The 21317-nt window shown below is 39.1% G+C and overlaps 1 pseudogene; it reads right to left on the bottom strand.

Moving 5' to 3' along the window:
• Window positions 1-19960: 19960 nt before the first annotated feature.
• LOC136154411 (ubiquitin-conjugating enzyme E2 variant 1-like) lies at window positions 19961-20453 on the bottom strand (annotated as a pseudogene).
• Between the last annotated feature and the right edge of the window lie 864 nt (window positions 20454-21317).

Below are 21317 nucleotides of genomic sequence, written 5' to 3' on the forward strand. Positions count from 1 at the left end.
TAAGAATGTAGGATTGCAAATGAGAAAAGAGTCCACTCGTGTGTGTGTGTGTGTGTGTGTGTGTATATATATATATGTTTTCTCAGAAGAATATTTAGCCCGTTTACAAATTTGTCTATGTCTTTACCAACAAACTGCTTCTTCCTCTAAAGTGTGCGAACCACCAATTCTGTGGCTGAATACATCATCAGTTGCTTAGCTGAAGTAAAACCGATTCTCTGAAAGGTTGTACTTTGAAGTCCAAAAATTCCTCCAGTTAAATTTGCATGATATTCTAATACAACATCACAATAACACACACACACAAAGTGTCACAAATCAGTGTTGATAAAAACATTAAACTTCAGTTTCAAATCCACAAAGATTGCAGATACTAGAATTATCATACTCATATTTAATATGATTAAAGAAATAAAGTATCATGAGCATGACTGAAAAATTCTATTATTAATGTTGTCTGGTAAATATACATCTCCCACCCCATATGGGAATGTTTGAGAATGTTTGTTGTCTCTGGCTAGGCGACTGAGACATGACTGAGAATTTTTACTGGTTCCTCTTTGAGAAGAGTGTACATTCATATACGTATCCCATTGATGCTGGACTTGGTCACATAACTTGCTTTGGCCAACAGAAAATGTGTGGAAGTAACAAGTTGCCAGTTCCAAACCTAGGTCTTAAGAGGCATTGTGCATTTCCACTGAACCTCTGGGAAATATTAGATTGCTTTCATGAGAATAATATGTACTAGGTAGCCACTCCCCCTTCAACCTGTGTCCAAAAAGGAAATGTGGGAAGACCTGAATTTGACACACAGCCTGAAGATGAGATTTTTCTAATCACACAAGGGGTTGTATTGGTTAGTGATTATATTGTTCACTTCATTATTCTTTAAATATGTTTGTGTAATTTTGTGTGAATAATGTGTGATGATGATGATGATGATAAAGCAAGTTCAGTTCAGTCACTCAGTCGTGTCCAACTCTTTGCGATCCCAATGGACTGCAGCACGCCAGGCCTCCATGTCCATCACCAACTCTCAGAGTTTACTCAAACTCATGTCCATTGAGTCAGTGATGCCATCCATCCATCTCATCCTCTGTTGTCCTCTTTTCCTCTCTCCTTCAATGTTTCCCAGCATCAGGGTCTTTTCCAATGAGTCAGTTCTTTGCATCAGGTGGCCAAAGTAATGGAGTTTCAGCTTCAGCATCAGTCCTTCCAATGAATATTGAGGACTGATTTCTTTTAGGATGGACTGGTTGGATATCCTTGCTGTCCAAGGAACTCTCAATAGTCTTCTCCAACACCACAGTTCAAAAGCATAAATTCTTCAGCACTCAGCTTTCTTTTTAGGCAAACTCTCACATCCATACATGACTACTGGAAAAACTATAGCTTTGACTAGACAGACCTTTGTTGGCAAAGTATTGTCTCTGCTTTTTAATATGTTGTCTAGGTTGGTCATAACTTTTCTTCCAAGGAGCAAGCGTCTTTTAATTTCATTGCTGCAGTCACCATCTGCAGTGATTTTGGAGCCCAAAAATATAAAGTCTGTCATTATTTCCAGTTTTCCCATCTATTTGCATTGAAGTGATGGGACCAGATGCCATGATCTTAGTTTTCTGAATGTTGAGTTTTAAGCCAACTGTTTCACTCTGCTCTTTCACTTTCATTAAGAGGCTCTTTAGTTCTTCTTTGCTTTCTGCCATAAGGGTGGTATCATCTGCATATCTGAGGTTATTGATATTGATATTTCTCCCTGATTCCAGGTTGTGCTTCTTCCAGTACAGCCTTTCTCATGATGTACTCTGCATGTAAGTTAAATAAGCAGGGTGCCAATATACAGCCTTGACATACTCCTTTCCTGATTTGGAACCAGTCTCTTGTTCCATGTCCAGTTCTCATTTCCAGCATACAGATTTCTCAGGGGGCAGGTCAGGTGGTCTGGTATTCCCATCTCTTGAAGAATTTTCCACAGTTTGTTGTGATCCACACAGTCAAAGGCTTTGGCATAGTCAATAAAGCAGAAATAGATATTTTTCTGGAGCTCTCCCTTTTTCAATGATCCAACGGATGTTGGGCAATTTGGTCTCTGGTTCCTCTGCCTTTCCTAAAACCAGCTTGAACATCTAGAAGTTCACAGTTCACATACTGTTGAAGCCTGGCTTGTAGAATTTTGAGCATTACTTTGCTAGTGTGTGAAATGAGTGCAATTGTGTGGTAGTTTGAGCATTCTTTGGGATTGCCTTTCTTTGGGATTGGAATGAAAACTGACCTTTTCCAATCCTGTGGCCACTGCTGAGTTTTCCAAATTTGCTGGCATATTGAGTTATGATTGGCTTATGATATCATATTGGCTTATGATAAAAGTTTGAGCATTCTTTGGGATTGCCTTTCTTTGGGATTGGAATGAAAACTGACCTTTTCCAGTCCTGTGGCCACTGCTGAGTTTTCCAAATTTGCTGGCATATTGAGTTATGATTGGCTTATGATAAAAGCAAACAGCCTTACATATTTCAACAGTTACTGAGTCCATATTCTTTTCATCAGTATATAGAATTTGAGACATTATAGGCTAACTGGAGAAATCAGTCAATCTGAGTCAACAGGTATTTTATCAAATGGAGTAGAGAGGAATACTGTATTTCTGAGTTTTAGCCCCCACCAAGGAAAGAATGAAATTGACTCTGATTATGCCAGCACAGCTCTGAATTTAGCAGTAAAAATCATCTATCCATTTGTTTGAGACAGTTTTAGCTACTTGTGTTTTTAGAATGTACGTTTTGAAAATAATTTACGTAAAGGTATCTATAGTACTCCTGGGTCAGTGTTCTGAGAGTGAAAGAATAATTCCAATGCTTGCTCAAAATAAATAGAATGGATGTGTTCCTATGTGTATGCGAGCACATACGTGGACAGGCTACTGGAATATGGCTGACAATGTTTACTAGTTTCTCCCTTAAACAGTTTCAGCTGAATCTTTTAGAAACTAGAGAATCAGGGTTATGGTCTGAAAATAAATAATCTTCTGGAACACCGTCAGGAAAAGAAGGAAATTTGATGACCCAATTTTTGCCTACACAGCATTGCTGGGTAGTGACTTCGCCCTAAAAGTGCAAGTCAGCCAAACCCTAATTGCACCGCACTGTTCACACTAGAGGTCTTTGAATGCCTGCTTCTCATACCAGTCCTCTGAGTCCAGATTAGAAAAGTTTATCTTTCTCTACCTAAAAACTGATTTTCTTAACTTGATATAGGGACAGTCATGGTTCTAAGACAGATTTTGAAAATTCTACGAAGCAAGTAACAAACTGCATTTATTCCACAGTGTCTGACCATCCAGCACATAACACCGTGTATTTACCTTTGCCCTTGGCATCAGCATACTTCCTTACCATCATCTGTCTTCTGGGTGTGCACAGAAGTTAGCTTTGTGACCGTCAGTGGGTCTGTAGAGTCACAGCTACAAACTGCAAAGTGAAACTTAACCCTTCAAGAACAAGTCTTGCTGAGAATTGTGTGATTAAAATTGTTTGTAGGATAATCTTGAAATCATCAGGAAAGGCTCTAATTGATGCATACATGGTATGACCTTTGAGATCTAGATCACTTGTGATTTTTAAAAAAAATAAGCATTGATTTGAATATAATTCAGTTTTTATAACTTTTTTATTGTAAAACATACCTAACCAAATTTACCATTTTCACTTTTTTAAGCATACAGTTCAAAGGCATTAAGGCACATTCATTCACATTGCTGTACAAGGATTACCACTCTCTCCAGAACTTTTTCATCTTTGCAAACTGCAATTCTGTATCTTTAAACAATGACTTCCCATTCACTCATCACAGACTTTGGGAGCCAGAATTCTGCCTTCTGTCTCTATAAAATTTGCTGCTCTAGGTACCTCATATAAGTGGAATCATACAATATTCACCATTTTGTGACTAGCTTATCCCCTTGGCATAACGTCCCCAAGGTTCGTTCATTCATTTGTGCTGTAGTATGTGTCAGAATTTCATTTCTTTTTGAGGTTGAATAATATTCCATTGTATGTATATACCATATTTTGTTTATTGATCAGCCAAAACACATTTAGGCAGTTTCCACCTTTTGGCTATCATGAGTAATGCTTATGTGAACACAGGTATACAGTTATCTTTTTAAGTCCATGAATTTAATATTTTTGTGTCTCTATACCCAGAAGTGGAGCTACAAGATCACATGTTAATCTTGTGTTGAATTTTTGAGAACTGTCATGCTACCACAGTTCCTACATAATTTTGCACTCCCACCAGCAATGCAAAAAGATTCCAATTTTTGTACATCCTTACCAATACTTGTTCCTTTCTTTCTCTCAATCTTAATGGATGATAACTGGCATCCCATTGTGGAATTGATTTGCATTTTCCTAATGATCAGTGATGTTGGACATCTTTTCATGTACTTATTGGCCATGAATATCTGTATATCTTTTTGGAGAAATGGCTTTTCAAATCCTTTGTTTTTAATTGGTTTGTTTTTTTCTCATTGTTGAGCTATAAGTGTTATATATTTTGGGTGATAATCCATTATCAGATATATGGATTGTAAATATTTTCTCCCATTTTGTGGACTGCCTTTTCACTCTGTTGATAGTCTCCTTTAAGGCATACATTTAAAAAACTTTAATGAAGTCCAATTTATCGATTTTTTTTCTTTTGTGACTTGTGCTTTTGATGTCATATCAAAGAAACTATCACCAAATCCGTCGTCCTGATGATTTGTCCCTGTTTTTCATATAGAAGTACCATAGTTTTAGCTCTTGTTTAAGTCTTTTATCTGTTATGATTTGTTTGCCTGTGAGTGTCCAGTTTTCCCATGTGAATGTCCAGTTTTCCATACACTGTTGATTGAACACTCTCCTTTTCCTATTGAATGATCTTGAACCCTTGAAGAAAACCATTTGACTGTATATATAAGGGTTTATTTCTAGGTTCTCTATTCTGCCCATTCAGTTCAGTTCAGTCAATCAGTCATGTCTGACTCTTTGCAATCCCCATGCACTGCAGCATGCCAGGCTTCCTTGTCCATCACCAACTCCCAGAGCTTACTCAAACTCATCTCCATAGAGTCGGTGATGCCATCCAACCATCTCATCCTCTGTCGTCCCCTTCTCCTCCTGCTTTCAATCTTTGCCAGCATCAGGGTCTTTTCCAATGAGTCAGCTCTTTGCATCAGGTGGCCAAAGTATTGGAGCTTCAGCTTCAGCCTCAGTCCTTCCAGTGAATATTTAGGACTGATTTCCTTTAGGATGGACTGGTTTGATCTCCTTATAGTCCAAGGGACTCTCAAGAGTCTTCTCCAACACCACAGTTCAAAAGCATCAATTCTTTGGCACTCAGCTTTCTTTATATTCCATACATGACTACTGGAAAAACTATAGCTTTGACTTGACAGACTTTTGTTGCAAAGTAATGTCTCTGCTTTTTAATATGCTGTCTAGGCTGGTCATAGCTTTTCTTCTAAGGAACAAGTGTCTTTTAATTTCATGGCTCAGTATGAAAAGTCAAAAAGATAGGACACTGAAAGATGAACTCCCCAGGTCGGTAGGTGCCCAATATGCTACTGGAGATCAGTGGAGAAATAACTACAGAAAGATTGAAGAGACGGAGCCAAAGCAAAAACAACACCCAGTTGTGGGTATGACTAGTGATGTAAGTAAAGTCCAATGCTGTAAAGAGCAATCTTGCATAGGAACCTGGAATGTTAGGTCCATGAATCAAGGCAAATTGGAAGTGGTCAGACAGGAGATGGCAAGAGTGAACATCGACATTTTAGGAATCAGAAAACTAAAATGGACTGGATTGGGTGAATTTAACTCAGATAACCATTATATCTACTACTGTGGGCAGGAATCCCTTAGAAGAAATGGAGTAGCCATTATAGTCTCCCCCATTTAGTCTGTATATTTGTGTTTATGGCAGTAACACACTGTTTTGAATACTATAGCTTTTATAATCTTTGAAACAGTGAGTCTGAGTCCTCCATTTTTGTTATTTTTAAAAATTGTTTTGGCTATTCTGTGTCTTTTGAGATTCCATACAAATTTTAGAGTGAAGTTTTCTGTTTCTTCAAAATACATTATAATGATTTTGATAGGGATAATATTGAATCTGTAGATTGCTTTGGTAGTATTAATATCTCAACAATATAAAGTCTTCTAATTCATTAATACAGACTATATCTCCATGTATTTGTCTTATTAATCTAATCGGTGATTTTTAGTTTTCAATATATAACTCTTTCACTTCCTTGTATAAGTTTATTCCTAGGCATAATACATATTCTTCATTTTGATGATATTATAAATGGAACTTTCCTCTGAATTTTCTTTTTGGATTGTTTATTTTGTGTAGAGAAACAAAGCCAGTTATTTTGTGTTGATTTTGTGTCTTATGACTTTGCTGAATTAATTTAATAGTTCTCACAGGTTGTGTGTGTGTGTAATCATTACAGTTTTCAACACATAAGATCATGTCATCTATTAACAGTGATAATTTTACTTCTTACTACCCAACTTGAATGTCTTTTATTTCTTTTTCTTCCTTCATAGCTCTGGCTAGAACCTCAAATATTATTTTGAATAGAAGTGGCAAGAAAAAGGCTATAGTGCAATTTGTAACATTGACTAATAGCTATTTTCATTGGAGATCAAATGTACAGTCCTAGTTTTCATTAACTCTCACTGGTTCTTGAAAAAGAAAATAATTTGGTAACATTTACCTTCTTTCCACTAATTACAAGTTGGGAGACCAACAGAAATTAAATAAGATGAATGGGATGGAGAAACAGTCTGAAAATAAATAGTAAAAGTTGGAGCGAAACCATAGAGGCCAGTTGTAATGGCAACTCTGAATTTTGTGGGATCTGAATTTTATATAATTTGGAGGTGCTCCTTAAGGGAAAAAAAAAATACAAAATTATCTACAAAGTTAAGCAGTAAATTGGATATTTATTTAAAATGAGAAAATAATTGATAACAAATGTTTGTTGTCTTAGAAATTCAAATTCTTTTCTCTGGGCAACTTTAGGAAATCTGTCAACAATCATTTTTTAAACAGGTTTCCTGATTGCAATCTGGTTTTTTCTCCCCATCTACAATACTCTACAACTCCCAGAAACTCTCAGCACTACCAGAAGCCCATGCAGTTGAGGGGCCTTGAGGATGCTGAAGCATCATTTCCTTTCTGGGGACTCTACGGGCTAATAGTAGGATGCCTGATTGCATATGTCTTTCCCCACATGTTGGCCCTGATGGGTAAGACTGGCAAAAGTTACACTGCATCATTTTGTATGGTTATTTTCTCTACAACTAGAGCTTGAAATATTGTATTGCATCTGTATTTGATTTTTGCTTGAAAGGAACATAATCTATAGCCTTATTTTAATGCCAGGCAATGAAAAAGCGTGATTTATTAAACCAATTTATCTTGAAAAATCTTGCCAAGAAAGCTTGATTATGAAAAATTCCAGAAGGATTTGCTGACCACTCAGATTCAGTCGTATTATGATCTCCAGAATCATACACCTCAAGGTTGTCTGTGAAAATTTTTCAGTGTCTTTAACAGCTCTGTGTATGTATGTGAATGTGTGTGTGTGCGTAACTAATGGCAAGGACTGTGATTTTTAGTTCCTTAAAAATATCAGAAATCCTGCATTAGTGTTCTCACAACCTCAAAATGTGATACATTCACTAAGAAAATGAACAGAATATATTGATATTGTGGTAATTGAGTGTCAAGCCATATTCTCATATTTACTTGTTTGATTCTCACAGGGACCCTATAAGGAAAATTCTGTTATTCCCATTTACCATAAGATAAAGCTGAGGCAAAGAGAGGATTACTCTTTCCCAAGTAAACAAATCTAATAAGGTGTGTGCTGCCTCTGGAGACTATGATCCCAACTGCAGCAGTTTACTATTTCACCAGGCTACACTAACTGCTAAGGAGTATATTGTATTTATTTTTGATGTGAGGGTCCTCAACTATAAAAGATTATTTTTTTCACCACCCCCCAGTAGAAGACCAATTATTGTACAGTCCCATCATGTTAGTCACAGAATATGTGGCTGACATGTATTAGCTTTCTGATCTCTGGCTCATCTGTTTTCTAAGAAATCTCCCCTAGCTTGTGTAGTAAGACTCAACTCTGTCTTCTTTAGTTTCATTTTGCTTTCCTAGTTAGATGTTGTCCTTCATGAGGTCAAGAACCATGTTTTCTCTTTCCTCTGAATCTCTCAGAACTAGGGCATGGTGCTACTAGGGCAATATGGGAGTCCCACTGCGGTGGTTGAGGCCAATGATGATATACATTGACTTATTTGCTGATATTTTTCTAACAACAAGCAACTGGAAAACTCATTTATCTGTAATTTGCATTAAAAATTATTTGAACCACACATTCCTTCAAACAATATTTATGGAGGGCCCATATGTGATAAGGGCTTCCCAGGTGCCGCTAGAGGTAGAGAACCTGCCTGCCAATGCAGGAAATGTAAGAGACCTGGGTTTGGACATAAGAGACCCGAGTTTGATCCCTGGATCAAGGAAGATCCCCTGGAAGAGGGCAAGGCAACCCACTCCAGTATTCTTACCTGGAGAGATCTCATGGACAGAGGAGCCTGATGGGCTACGGTCCATAGGTCTCAGAGTTGGATACCACTGAAGCGACTTAGCACCCATGCTTGCATATGTGATAAGGATGCAACAAGAATGAAATACAGTTCTGCTGCCATTTAGGGCTTTATGGTATAACAGAAAAACAAATTGTAAACAAATAATTTAGTGATGTGTTACAAAGACATTGGTAAGATTCAGTAAATATGATGGATAAATAAATTAGCTTCAGTGGGGATGGAGTGATCTAATCTTGCTAAGAGGTACCTAACCCATACACTATTAGAATTGAAATAACATTTTATGGATTATTTTTGTCTAATCCCTCATAGGTAAGAAACTGGAATAATAAGATGTTGAATGGGATTTTTCATGTTAGTCCAGGCTTGGCTCTTAGGAAAAACAGCTTGTAACAAAAGACCCTATAAATCCACTTCATTTGAAGAGGGCCTTTATATGAACATCATCATTTTGAAGGAATTTAGAGGAAACAGAATTAGTTCTACTACCATTGTGCACGCTCTCGTCCCAGAATTGACAGATACCTAGAGTCAGGAGGAAAGAGAATCATGCTGGACAATTTTCAGAGCATGCAGGTGCCTGTAGAAAGACTCCTTCTTTTTACAAGCTTCTCCTCATAAATCCAAATGTTGACAGTGATCAGTTGTACATTTTGACTGAGTCTGTGAGAAGGAGAGACTGAGATCTCTTTTCCTATCTTCTCATCTGGGTGTTCTGGTAGCATAGCCTATGGAGAATCAGGAAAAAGTTTTGGGAATAGTTTGGTAAGTGTTCTTTGAAGGTTGGTGGCATATGGAAGAGAGAAATTGATGCCACTTTCTGATCTATGGTTTTCTGAAGATGGGAGTCCCACTGCGGTGGTTGAGGCCAGCAAGGCTTTAAGAAATCATGGTGTAGGAGGGCTTTGAAGCAATTTGGAGGAATCTTCACCTGTTTCTCCATAGTCCTTAGAGAAGGAGACAGCACAGTTCCTGTGGTTCCAAGAGGAGCTCCAGGGTTTCCCAAGTCACTGACTGGTCAAGCACTGGGGTATTCAACCCAGAGAAAGGATTGGGAGAATGGCATATTGATAGGAAGCCAGTGGGAAATAGTGGGTTACTGCTCTCTAGAGGTGCTGGAGTCTTCCTGGGTAAAGCTGATCTTTACCTTGGTATCACCCACACCCTGTACAAACCGGTAACTGCAGGAAGAATTAGACCAAATCAAACTGAGAAATATGGTTTCAAAAGGCAACAGTTATATTTCAATACCACTACATTTCTGATTCTCTTCCCTGTTTCCAAACCTGGAAGAGCTATATGCTTAAGAGGGAAGTAGAATACCCCACCAACACACACACACACACACACACACACACACACACACACACACACACACCCATACAGTAGAGAGAATACCCCACCAACACACACACACACACACACACACACACCCATACATGGTGTCACATTGAGGGGAAGCAATACAAGAAGGGGAACAGATCACAGCCTCTACCACTCCAGTTCTTTTTAGGTACAAACTCAGCATTAACTATAGCATCTTTAGAATAACAGATGTGATATTAGAGTTTGAAACAGGATTAGGTAAGATTTTTAAGATCCAAAAATAAATAATTTGTCCAATATTACATTCCAAGGGAGAATTGAGATTTCATGGTTGAGAATAGTTAAAAAAACATTTCACATTTACAGTTTAAACAGTGCATAGTGGCATATTGGAGAAGGAAATGGCAACCCACTCCAGTAGTCTTGCCTGGAGAATCCCATGGACAGAGGAGCCTGGTGGACTATAGTTCATAAGGTCTGAAAGAGTCAAACATGACTGAAGTGACTTAGCACTGAGCACAGTGGCATATCAAGGTGGGCAGTGAGGGATAGGGGTGCAGCCCATTTTGACAGGGAAACCTGGTTTATTACTGACATTATTTAAAATTACTGAGCCCATGCTGATGATAAAAAGCATACAAACTTTTAGTTGACTTTATTATTTTTGTCGACTTCTCCAAGGACAATGCACTCCTTGCCTGCTTGCAGTTGGAGCAGTGCCTACCACACCTCCCTTGATACAGGACAACCATTTGAGACTCCTCCAAAATAGATTTGCACTGGGACCTGCCCAAAGAAAGAAAACTTCTTTTCCTAATGAAAGAAAATGTATTAGAGGTAGAGAATTTTGTAGACATTTTATAATTCTAGCTTTGATTTCAAATCATTTCTCTGTTTCTTTAAATTAGTTCCAGGTATAGACAGATACAGTAGATCACTGGGGTCCTCTGGGAAGCAGATATGAAGACACAGTTGTGAGCACAGATGATTACTCTGAATTAATGCTTGAGAAAGATAAGGAGGGGGTAGGTGTGGACAGAGAGAGCCTCAGTCTACAACAGGGATTGATAAAGTCTCAGGCAACCCAGTAGGGTGCTGGGAGCAAGGATTACTTGTTAGTCCCCTGCATTGGGCCAGAAATGGCCAGTCTCTAGTAATACTACTGCCCAGCCGTTGACTGCAGGCTCCCCAGAATAAGCATTTTCTGGAAAGCTGAGGTGGATCCTGAAAGTGTGGCAGTTAGAGGCTGTCAGCCAAATAACCCCCTTGCAGTTGAAGAGCACTTCTCTCTTGAAAGGAAATCTAAGCAGTGGGTATACCTGGCTCCCACACCTGGACACACATTAAATTTCTGCATCCCCAGCTTTCGTGTTAATTTCACAAGTGTAGTAAGTACTTTGTGATGCCTAATTAGATATTCACCCATCACATCTATACAGCCAAGTACCATTTGGACACCCAGCAAGCTCAACTGTTAAGAGTCAATTTAGTAAACATGGAACTGGAGGCACCGTGTGACTTGACTAGATTCTGTGTCACATTTCAGCTTCATTTTGATCAAATGAAATGCTGGTTGTTTGACAAAAAGGAGTATCTTTTATTCATATTTGTATCTTACCACCCCCCACAAAAGAAAATACAGGGCCTGACGGGGCACCTGCTGCGCAGGAGGATGAGAGCAAATGTTGTATCTGGGAGAATGACTGATTCTAGAATGTTTTACCTTCTTCCCTTAACTTCATGTCTGTATAAATAGTCTTTGTGTGACTTGCTATTGCTGGTGGTTCTGAATCTGGTTTTGAAATCAATATATTTTGTCTATTTTCTTCTTTATGAAAGAAGGAATAAAAATCCCCAAATGGTAAGAGAGAATTCAAATAAAACCATGCTAAGGAGAAGAAATGCTATATATAAAAAAGACTGAAGAGCTATTTTCCAGGATCTGTCACTCCAGTGACATCTTCAGTAAAATAACCTTCTGCCCATCATCCTAGAGAGCAAGACTGGGAGCAAGACATGTTATAGATTGAGGAAGCCAAGCCCTCATATGTCAAGACAAATTTTTAAAAGAAGGAAGAGAAGAAAGAAGGAAGAAAAGGAGGGAGGTTATAGAAAATAACTGTTAACAAAAATATGAAGGTTGAAAGGTTCCTTTGTGTAAATTTAAACAGCTCATTTTTTCAGTGGACTGAGGATAGTTTTTTGATTAGAGATAGCTTGCTTCCATGATGAGAATGTCTAACGACAAAGCTGGGATGAAACATGAATGTCAGGAACCCTTTAGTAGCCACCAAGGAAGAACCTGTCCTTTGCAAGTCTGGCAAGTCATGAGGCTGCCATTAAACCTAAATAAGTTGTTTTCAGAGGATATGGCTTGGTTTTAAAGCTGTCCATGATGAATGCCTTTCTGTGCTATGAGACACCCCTTGAGTCCTGACTTCCTGAGAGGACCCAGGGAGAGCTGCAAATGGGGAAGCTGAAACTGAGCCACATAGGGGCTTCCTGGAAGGCTCTTTGATGCAACTGATTATGATGTTCTGCAGGATAATTTGCTTGTTTCAAGTGCATGATTAATGAGATTATTATTCATAATTAGGAAATGCCCAGAGAGCAAAGAACACAAACAATGTTCTGACTAGCTGTCAGTAATTGTCAGGAACACACTAATAATGCCTAGGAAATGAAAAGGCCCCAACATTTTCCTTTAATTTTGTTTAGGAATGTGATTTCCTAACAGCAATCAAGTGCTATGGGCAGTGTTTCTCCTTCAGATTGTGTCACCTCAAAGTGCCATTCTTCACTGCATCCCTTGGCATACACAGAGTAGGCCTGAGGTCAGATAGCATTGTTTAATGCGTTATGGCCTTTCTTGTAGAAGGCTTTGCAAATAATATCTCTCTATTCTTCATCCTCATCTTTTCCTAAAATCACATGTGGTGCCGGTCCCTTTAGGAGACACATCGTACTGGAGAAACTGACTTTGCCTGTAATGAGAAACCTTTGTAAGGCCAGTCACCTTGATTTGTATCAAATGCCCTCTCTTCTGATAGTGGTGGGGGAGAAAGTCTTAGCTTTCTTTCTATAGGAGCTCCTCCAGGTTTTTTTTTTCTGTTATGATTTCTTTTTCATATAATAGTTTCATGTTATTTAGTGTGAATCCATTGTAGTGACTAGTCTTTGGGTATATTGTGTGTGTATGCTAGTCGCTCAATTGTGTCCAGCTCTATGCGACTCCATGGGCTGCAGCCCATCAAGCTCCTCTGTCCATGGAATTCTCCAGGCAAGAATACTGGAGTGGGTTGCCATTTCCATCTCCAGGGGATCTTCCTGACCCAGGGATTGAACCCAGGTCTCCTGCATTGAGGGCAGATTCTTTACCGTCTGAGCGACAAGGTATATTAATTGCATTCATTTCTGTGCCCCAGAAGCTGAGACCAGATGCTGGCACAGCATGGCTTCCATAAGGTGCTCATCCTGAGAGGGTGACCAGTTGGCAGCTTCATGTGACGTCCACCTCTGCTCTTGACCTCTTCCTGTTCCCTGTGGGCATGGCAGACACTGTAAGCAGAGACACTTAAGGTTTATTATTTTGCAGTGTAGCCAAATGTTGGGAGGTTAAGCATCCCATATTGTAATGGATGGCACAGACCCACAGAGCATGCTGATACCCTCAACAGGACCATGTAACTATGATGGGGGTTCATGATATATATGTATATATAACCCTTTTCTGTTTCTTTTCTCTTCTTTCTGCCTGTTAGCTTCAGAGTGCTCCAGAGTTCAGTCCTTGGTCCCTTCTTTATATTACACTCAACTCTTTCCCTCTCATCTGCCCCTGGGGAACTTAACTCCTATGGTTTTAAATACTATCTAATTGCTGACTACAATGGAATGTATATTCTAGCCTTGACCTCTACCCTGAACTTCATACTTATACATACAAGTTGTACATCCTACAGTTTACTTGTTTAACATGCAATTCAAATTGAGTGTGTTTGGGTTTTTTTTATTTTAATTTTGTTATTGAGCTGTGATTAACGTTCAATATTAAATTAGTTTCAAGTATACCATATAGTGATTCAGTATTTTTTACACATTATGAAATGATCACTACAACAAGATTAGTTACCATCTGTTGTTCCTTCTTAAAAATATCTCTCCCCAAACCTACTTTACTCACAATCTCAGTTGAGGGCAATTCTGTTATTTCACTTGTTCAAGCCAAAAACCTTAGAGTTGTTCTTGGCTCTTGTTTTTCCTTCCTAAGCCTCATCAAAACTGCCAAGAAATTCTGTTAACTCTAACTTCAAAACACATCTGCTATATGCCCACTTTTCTCCAGCTTTACTGCTATCCTGGTTGGAGCCATGGTTATTATCTCTTGCCTGGATTATAGTAACACTCTCCTAATTGGTCTCTCCGCTTCCAGTCTCAGGCCCCAGTAGATGATTTTCAACAAAACAGCTGAAGATAGCCTTTAAAATTTTAAGTCAGATTGCATTACTCTGCTCAACCCTTCCAATGCCTCCCTACTCCATTCTGAGTAAAAATCAAAGTTCTTACAGGGTCTAGCCCTCTGTTGCTGCTCCAACTTCATCTCCTTCTCCTCATCCTCTCTAACTCAACTTCTGCTGCCCTGGCTTCTGCATTGTTCTTGGGACACACCAGGCACACTTCTGCCTTAGGATTTCGCTTAGTGGTTTCTTCGGCTTAGAATACTCCTCATCCTAGACATCCACACAGCTGGATTTCCTTAGCTTCTTTGTATCTTTGTACAGTTTAACTTTGCATTGTTTAGTCACTTAGTCATGTCTGACTCTGTGCAACCCTATGGCCTGTAGCCTACCAGGCTTCTCTGTCCATGGGATTCTCCAGACACTGGTGTGGGTTACCATTTCCTTCTCCGAGGGATGTTCCTGGCCCAGGAATTGAACCTGCGTCTCATCTCCTGCATTGGCAGGCAAGTCCTTTACTCCTGAGCCAGCAGGGAGCCCCAGCATTTCTTTAGTATCTTTACATTGGTCATCCCTTTTTGAGTTGCAGTTCACTTTTCCCATCTGGCCATCCCACTGGTTCCTTCTGTACTATTTTTTAAAAATTACTTTTTACTGAGGTAACATTGATTTACAACATCATGTGAGTTTCATGTGTACAACATTATATTATTCCATCTATATATAAACATTTTTTTTTGGAAAGTTGCTCAGTCGTGTTTGACTCTTTGCAACCCCATGGACTTTACAGTCCATGGAATTCTCCAGGTCAGAATACTGGAGTGCGTAGCTGTTCCCTTCTTTGGGGCATCTTTCCAACCCTGGGATCAAAACCAGGTCTCCCACATTGCAGGCGGCTTCTTTACCAGCTGAGCTACCACAACATGCTCACCACCAAAAATTTATAGTTTCCATTCAACACCATACAGTTGACCTCCTTTTACCCGTATCACTCTCACTCTGTCTCAGCATCCCCTCTGGTAATCATCGTTGTGTTCTCTGAACACACACACACACACCACATCTTTTGTATCCATTCATTCATTGATGGGCACTTATATTGTTTCTGTATCTTGGATTTTGTAAATAATATTGCAGTGAACATACTTGTGCATATACCATTTCGAACTAGTGTTTTTGTATTGTTTGAATAAATACTAAGAGTGGAATAGCTTGATCATATGGTAGTTCTATTTATAATTTTTGAGGTATCCTCATACTGTCTTCCGTAGTGGCTGCATCAATTTACATTCCCATTAACAGTGTATTCCCTTTTCTCCACATCCTTTCCAGTTCTTGTTATTTCTTATATCTTTGATAACAGTCATTCTAACAGGTATGAGTTGATATCTCATTGTGGTTTTAATTTGTATTTCCCTAATAGTGAGGAATACTGAACACCTTTCCATGTGCCTGTTGGCCATCTGTATGTCTTTGGAAAGATGCCTATTCAACTCCTCTGTCCAATTTTTAATCAGATTTTTCGGGATTTTTTGGTGTTGAGTTATGAGTTCTTTATTCTCTGCATTCCTTTTATCACTGTTTGATTGTACTTAGCACTCCCTAGCAGGCTACATAGTTCAGGTGTTATCTTTATTGTTTATTGTCTGTATCTCAAACCCCAAATAAAAGCCCCATTGGACTGCATTTCCAAGTTAAGACACTGGGACATGTGATGCATAAGTAATATATCAAATAGTTGACTTCCTCAAAAGGACCTTTGAAATATTTGGGATGCAAATATCTCTCAGCATGAACAGCCTTTAATGGTCTAGTACAGGCTACATACAGTTTAGGGGGGATTCCTTCCCAGACATGTCTGTTACTAGTTGAGTTGATAATGAGTTAAATTGTTTCTGGTATTTCAATTCAACCTCTGAGCTCTCTTGAGATATTTTGGACAAAGTCCAAGGTTCTTAAATGTGGGTCATTTTCATCTAGGTATCAGCTTTCAACTCATAGGGTACTTGACTACATAAATCAATTAAAGAAGAAGAAGAAGGAAATATGAGCTGTAAATTATTGACTCACAAGGTGTCTGCAAATGACCCTGGATTTGATATTATTTGGGGTCAACTTGTCTCTGATGGCCTCAATAATTGGGCAAAACTGTTCAAATAGTGTTCAGTCCTTCCTGGCTTTGGTGATAATGACCAGAGATTAATGGATCAAAAAATCATGATCATATTCATGAAGACGGGTCTGTGTATTGATCATAAAGTTATGAAAACATCATTGCTTACCTTAAGTATATCAGGCCTGGGATAAAATTATAGACACCACTGGAATAAATGAAAAGTTCCAGGCAAAATGCATCTGATTTATATGTGGGAAGAGCCACATATACCTTGTGGCCAGGGATCATCCTGAGAAGCTTAGAGCAAGCTTCCCTGTGTTCTGTTACAGGGCAAAATAGGAGGCAATTTATTTTCAGGATTGGGCTTCCCTTGTGGCTCAGCTGGTAAAGAATCTGCCTGCAATGTGGGAGACCTGGGTTCAGTCCCCGGGTTGGGAAGATCCCTTGGAGAAGGGAAAGGCTACCCACTCCAGTATTCTGGCCTGGAGAATTCCATGGACTGTATAGTTCATGGGGTCACAAAGAGTCAGACACGACTAAGTGACTTTCACTCACTTGCACTTTTTTCAGGATAGCAGGTGGCAAATTCTCAATCAGTGTGAAAGTGGAACTTAATCAAAATTAATACCTTTAACAAATTTATTAAGCACCTACTAAGTAGCTTGAATGTATGAATTACCCAGGGATTTAGCATTCTAATTCAGTGGGCCTGGGGTAGGGCCAAAGAGTCTACATTTCTCACCAACTCCCAGTTGATATTGATTATACTGGTCCCAGGCTCACTTTTGAGTAGTAAGGACCAATATTATAAAATTTTATTCTCTTGAAACATTGTCCAATATTACTCCTCTCGCAAGATTGCCCCAGTATTACTTGTTCTTGTGTATGTGTGTTTAGTCCTATGCAGTTTTGCCACCCATGTAGGTTTGTAGATTCACTATCACAGTAAACATATAGAACAGTTCCATCATTCCCAACATCCCCACCCCACAACATTGCTAACCTCTGGCAACTGCTAATCTGTTACCATCTCTATGATTTTGTCATTTTGAAAATGTTATATAAATAGAATTATGCAGTATGTAACCGTTTGAGATTGGTGCTTTCACTTTGTACTTCTTCGGAGAGTCATCTAGATTTTTGCCTGTATCAACAGATCATTCCTTTCTATTGGAGAGAAGTGTTCCATGGGATTAAAGTACCACAGTTGGTTTAACCTGTCACCAGTTGAAGGATATCAGGGTTGTGTGTCCATTTTCAGCTATTAGACGTAAACTGCTCTGAACCTTTGTCTACAGACTTTTGTGTGAACTTAAGTTTTCATTTCTTTGGGATGAATAACCAAGATTGCAGTTGCAGGGTGATATGGCTTCCCTGGTAGCTCAGATGGTAAGGAATCTGCCTGTAATGCAGGAAACCCCGGTTCAATTCCTGGATCAGGAAGATTCCCTGGAGAAGGGATAGGCTACCCACTCCAGTATTCGTGGGCTTCCCTGGTGGTTCAGATGATAAAGAATCCATCTGCATTGTGGGAGAGACCTGGGTTCAATCCCTAGTTTGGGAAAATCCCCTGGAGGAGGGCATGGCAACCCACTCCAGTGTTCTTGTCTGGAGACTCCCCATGGACAGAGGAGCCTGGTGGGCTACAGTCCATGGGGTTGCAAAGAGTTGGACACAACTGAGCGACTAAGCACACAGCACACACACGTACACACACACGGTACTTTTATGTTTAATTTTATATGTAAGTGCCAAATTGTTACCCAGCGAGGCTGTACACTAGCCTCGCTAGCACTAGCGAGGCCTCCCACTAGCAAAGTTTGAGTGTACCAGTTTCTCCTCATCCTTGCCAGCATTTGGTGATGTCACTATTTTTTTTTAATATATTAGTACACACTTCTTTTTATTACATTGAAACTAGGCAACGGTCTAACAACAAAAGGGCTGCTTATGGAATGCTGTTATGTTAAACTTTACTTACAGGATGTTAAACCCTTAGAACTAAGCTTTTCTCTATAGTTACTGCTACAAAAGGTGGTTTTACACAAACACTAAATTAAAAAACAAAAACAAAATAAAAAACTTTAGAACACGATGAATTACTTTTATTTTCGTATGCATCCACATCTCAGCATTTAGTGATCCTGAACAAAAAAGTGAAAAAATGCAGCAGTTTACCAGGGATTTTGGCAATCTCTCATGCACACTGAGTTTTTCCTTAATCCCTGTTGAGGACCATGAGAATCAGCAGCACCAAAACCAAAGTATACGCCAACCAAGGTTCTTTTTGTTCCAGTTGTCAGATTCCAAACTAGACCCAGATGGATTGCAAAGATGAACAAGTGAGAGCACTGTTTAAAACTTCTTGAAATTGTAAAAGCAATTATAGGAAAAGAAAATTCATTTAGAGGGATTGTGTGTGCTGACAGGAGGCTTCTATTGCCTTTCTCCAAGTTTATCCACCAAAGACTTTGAGAGCTGGCAGGTCTGAGTAACTCTGGTGATTGTTCTTTTCACCTTATCAAAACATGAGCAAAAACCACTACAATATTGTAAAGTAATTAGCCTCCAACTAATAAAAATAAATGGAAAAAAAAAAAAGCAACCGCATCAGCCAATGATGACAGCAGAGAGCGGCAGAGCTGAGAACCCCTTATTCTCATTATTCAAATCCCAGGCTGGTGGAGAGTAAATAAAGTGGTTGTAAAGCTAAATGAGGAAGATCAGAGACTCTTTCCAACCTTACCTGATGGCTTCTGGCCAAAGCAAGGAGGTGTCATGGGAAGTATTGGATGGTGATGGTGCAAAAAGGGACTTGAGGAGGAGGAAGGATAAAGCAGCACCTCTTGGTTAAGGTAGGGAGAGAAGTGATATGGGAAAAGCCCTGAATTCCTCACCAAAGGCTAACTTCAGAGGGGAGCAGAGTGAGTTACGATCTATGCTTTGGTCATGGGTGGTAGTGGAGAGTGAGACGAATGAAAATAGCTTGAGGGAGTCATCATTTAAGACTTAAAGAAACCAGGAGGAGATGGGGGAGAAGGCAGAGATCCCAGGCCATGTAATCAGCAGCAAGGTTGAGTTAGATGTGACTAGCTAGATCTAACAATTGAGTTAGTCGTGCCCTGCTGGTTGTGACGGGAATCAATTTAAATATACTTTCTTGGACCCAGAAGTTCAACTGTGTGGATTGTGGATAGTGGTTACACTTGACAGATTTATTTGCTATAGCACAACTTATACATTTCACATGGACACAAAATTAGTGTCATTTACAGTATCTGAAAATAAATTGCTTTTGAATGGGCACTTCATTTCCAGTAATTTGGGGTCTCCAAGATGTATCTAGAAAATTTACTATTTGGGGGAAAAAAAGTGAAAATTGCTTAAATTTCATGGGGGATATGGGAGTGCATGTGGTTTTTTTCTTTTGGATTAACTACTATATAACACTGTCCTTCAGGCAGCTGAGGAAGTTTCATATTTTCTTTAGACATTAGGTGCCAAAGCTCTTGTAGGATAACTTTGATGCTGGATGAATTTTGCCATTTTGCTAGTACTGATATGGCTCTTGGGTCCACAACTCCATTGAAACTATTAACTCCATCTATATTAATTTTTGTTACAAATCTTACAAAGGGGCATGCTTCTAGGCATTTAGGTCCACATCCTTGTTCAAGGCTGTATATTCAGTTTTCATAGATTGTTCTTGGGGACCCAGTTATCACTCCTGTCCATCTTGTAAGTGTCATGTGTTGGTCATTTTCTAGACCCCAGCTAACTGCCACCTCCTAATACTTTCTGACGTTTTTCGAGTTCTAGCCATTGAAAATTGCGAGAGACCTTTACTCCTGAGCCTGTGGTGGCTGCCAACTGCATTGCTGTCACTCTTTCACTATTTTTTTCTTATTTTAGTAATTCTAATAGATATGTAGTGATATCTCAAAGTGGTTTTAATTTGCCTAATGGTTAATGATGTCAAACATCTTTCTTATGCTTCTTTGTCATTTGAATATTATCTTTGGCTAAATGTCTGTCTGTGTTTATCCCAGTTTCTCACTGAATTTTTCTTTTGTTGTTTCTATTGATTTTAATAGTTCTTCATATGTTTTAGATACTGCCACTTTGTCATATACTTTTTTAGAACAATTTCCTTCAGTCTTAAGCTTGCATTTCATCTTCTTCACAGAGTCTTTTTGCAGAGCAAAGATTTATAATTTTAGTGAGGTCCAGTTTATCATTTTTCCCTTTTATGGGTTATGCTTTGGATATCATGTTTAACAATAACTCGCCTAGACCTGATCCCAAAGAATTTCTATTATTTATTTTCTCATAAATATTTTATAATTTTAAGTATTACATTTAAATCCTTGAACATTTTGGACTTTTTTTTTTTTGGTATAAGGTGTGAGATTTAGCTCAGATCTTATTACACCTCTTGAGGTATAGCATGAGATCCAGGTGGGTGTTATGTTCAGTTTCCCACTAGACTCCACTGGTATCACCCTTAAAAAAGTGGAGCAGAGCATTTACACCTCACTGCAGACAGCTGAAGTTAAGTTCAGTCAGCCCTTCCCTCTGCTGACATCTTCCCGGCAAATGTGTGGCACTGATTTTTACTGCCTTGCTGATTCTGAGTGAATGTGGAAGCTCAGCAGCTCCCTGCTGGGCCCCGCTGACACTACATGAGGAAAGGGAAATAGAGTGTCTGCCAGCTCCACCTCTCATCACCTCATCTACCTC

Source organism: Muntiacus reevesi, chromosome X (genome assembly GCF_963930625.1).
Source record: "Muntiacus reevesi chromosome X, mMunRee1.1, whole genome shotgun sequence".
Taxonomy (NCBI): domain Eukaryota; kingdom Metazoa; phylum Chordata; class Mammalia; order Artiodactyla; family Cervidae; genus Muntiacus; species Muntiacus reevesi.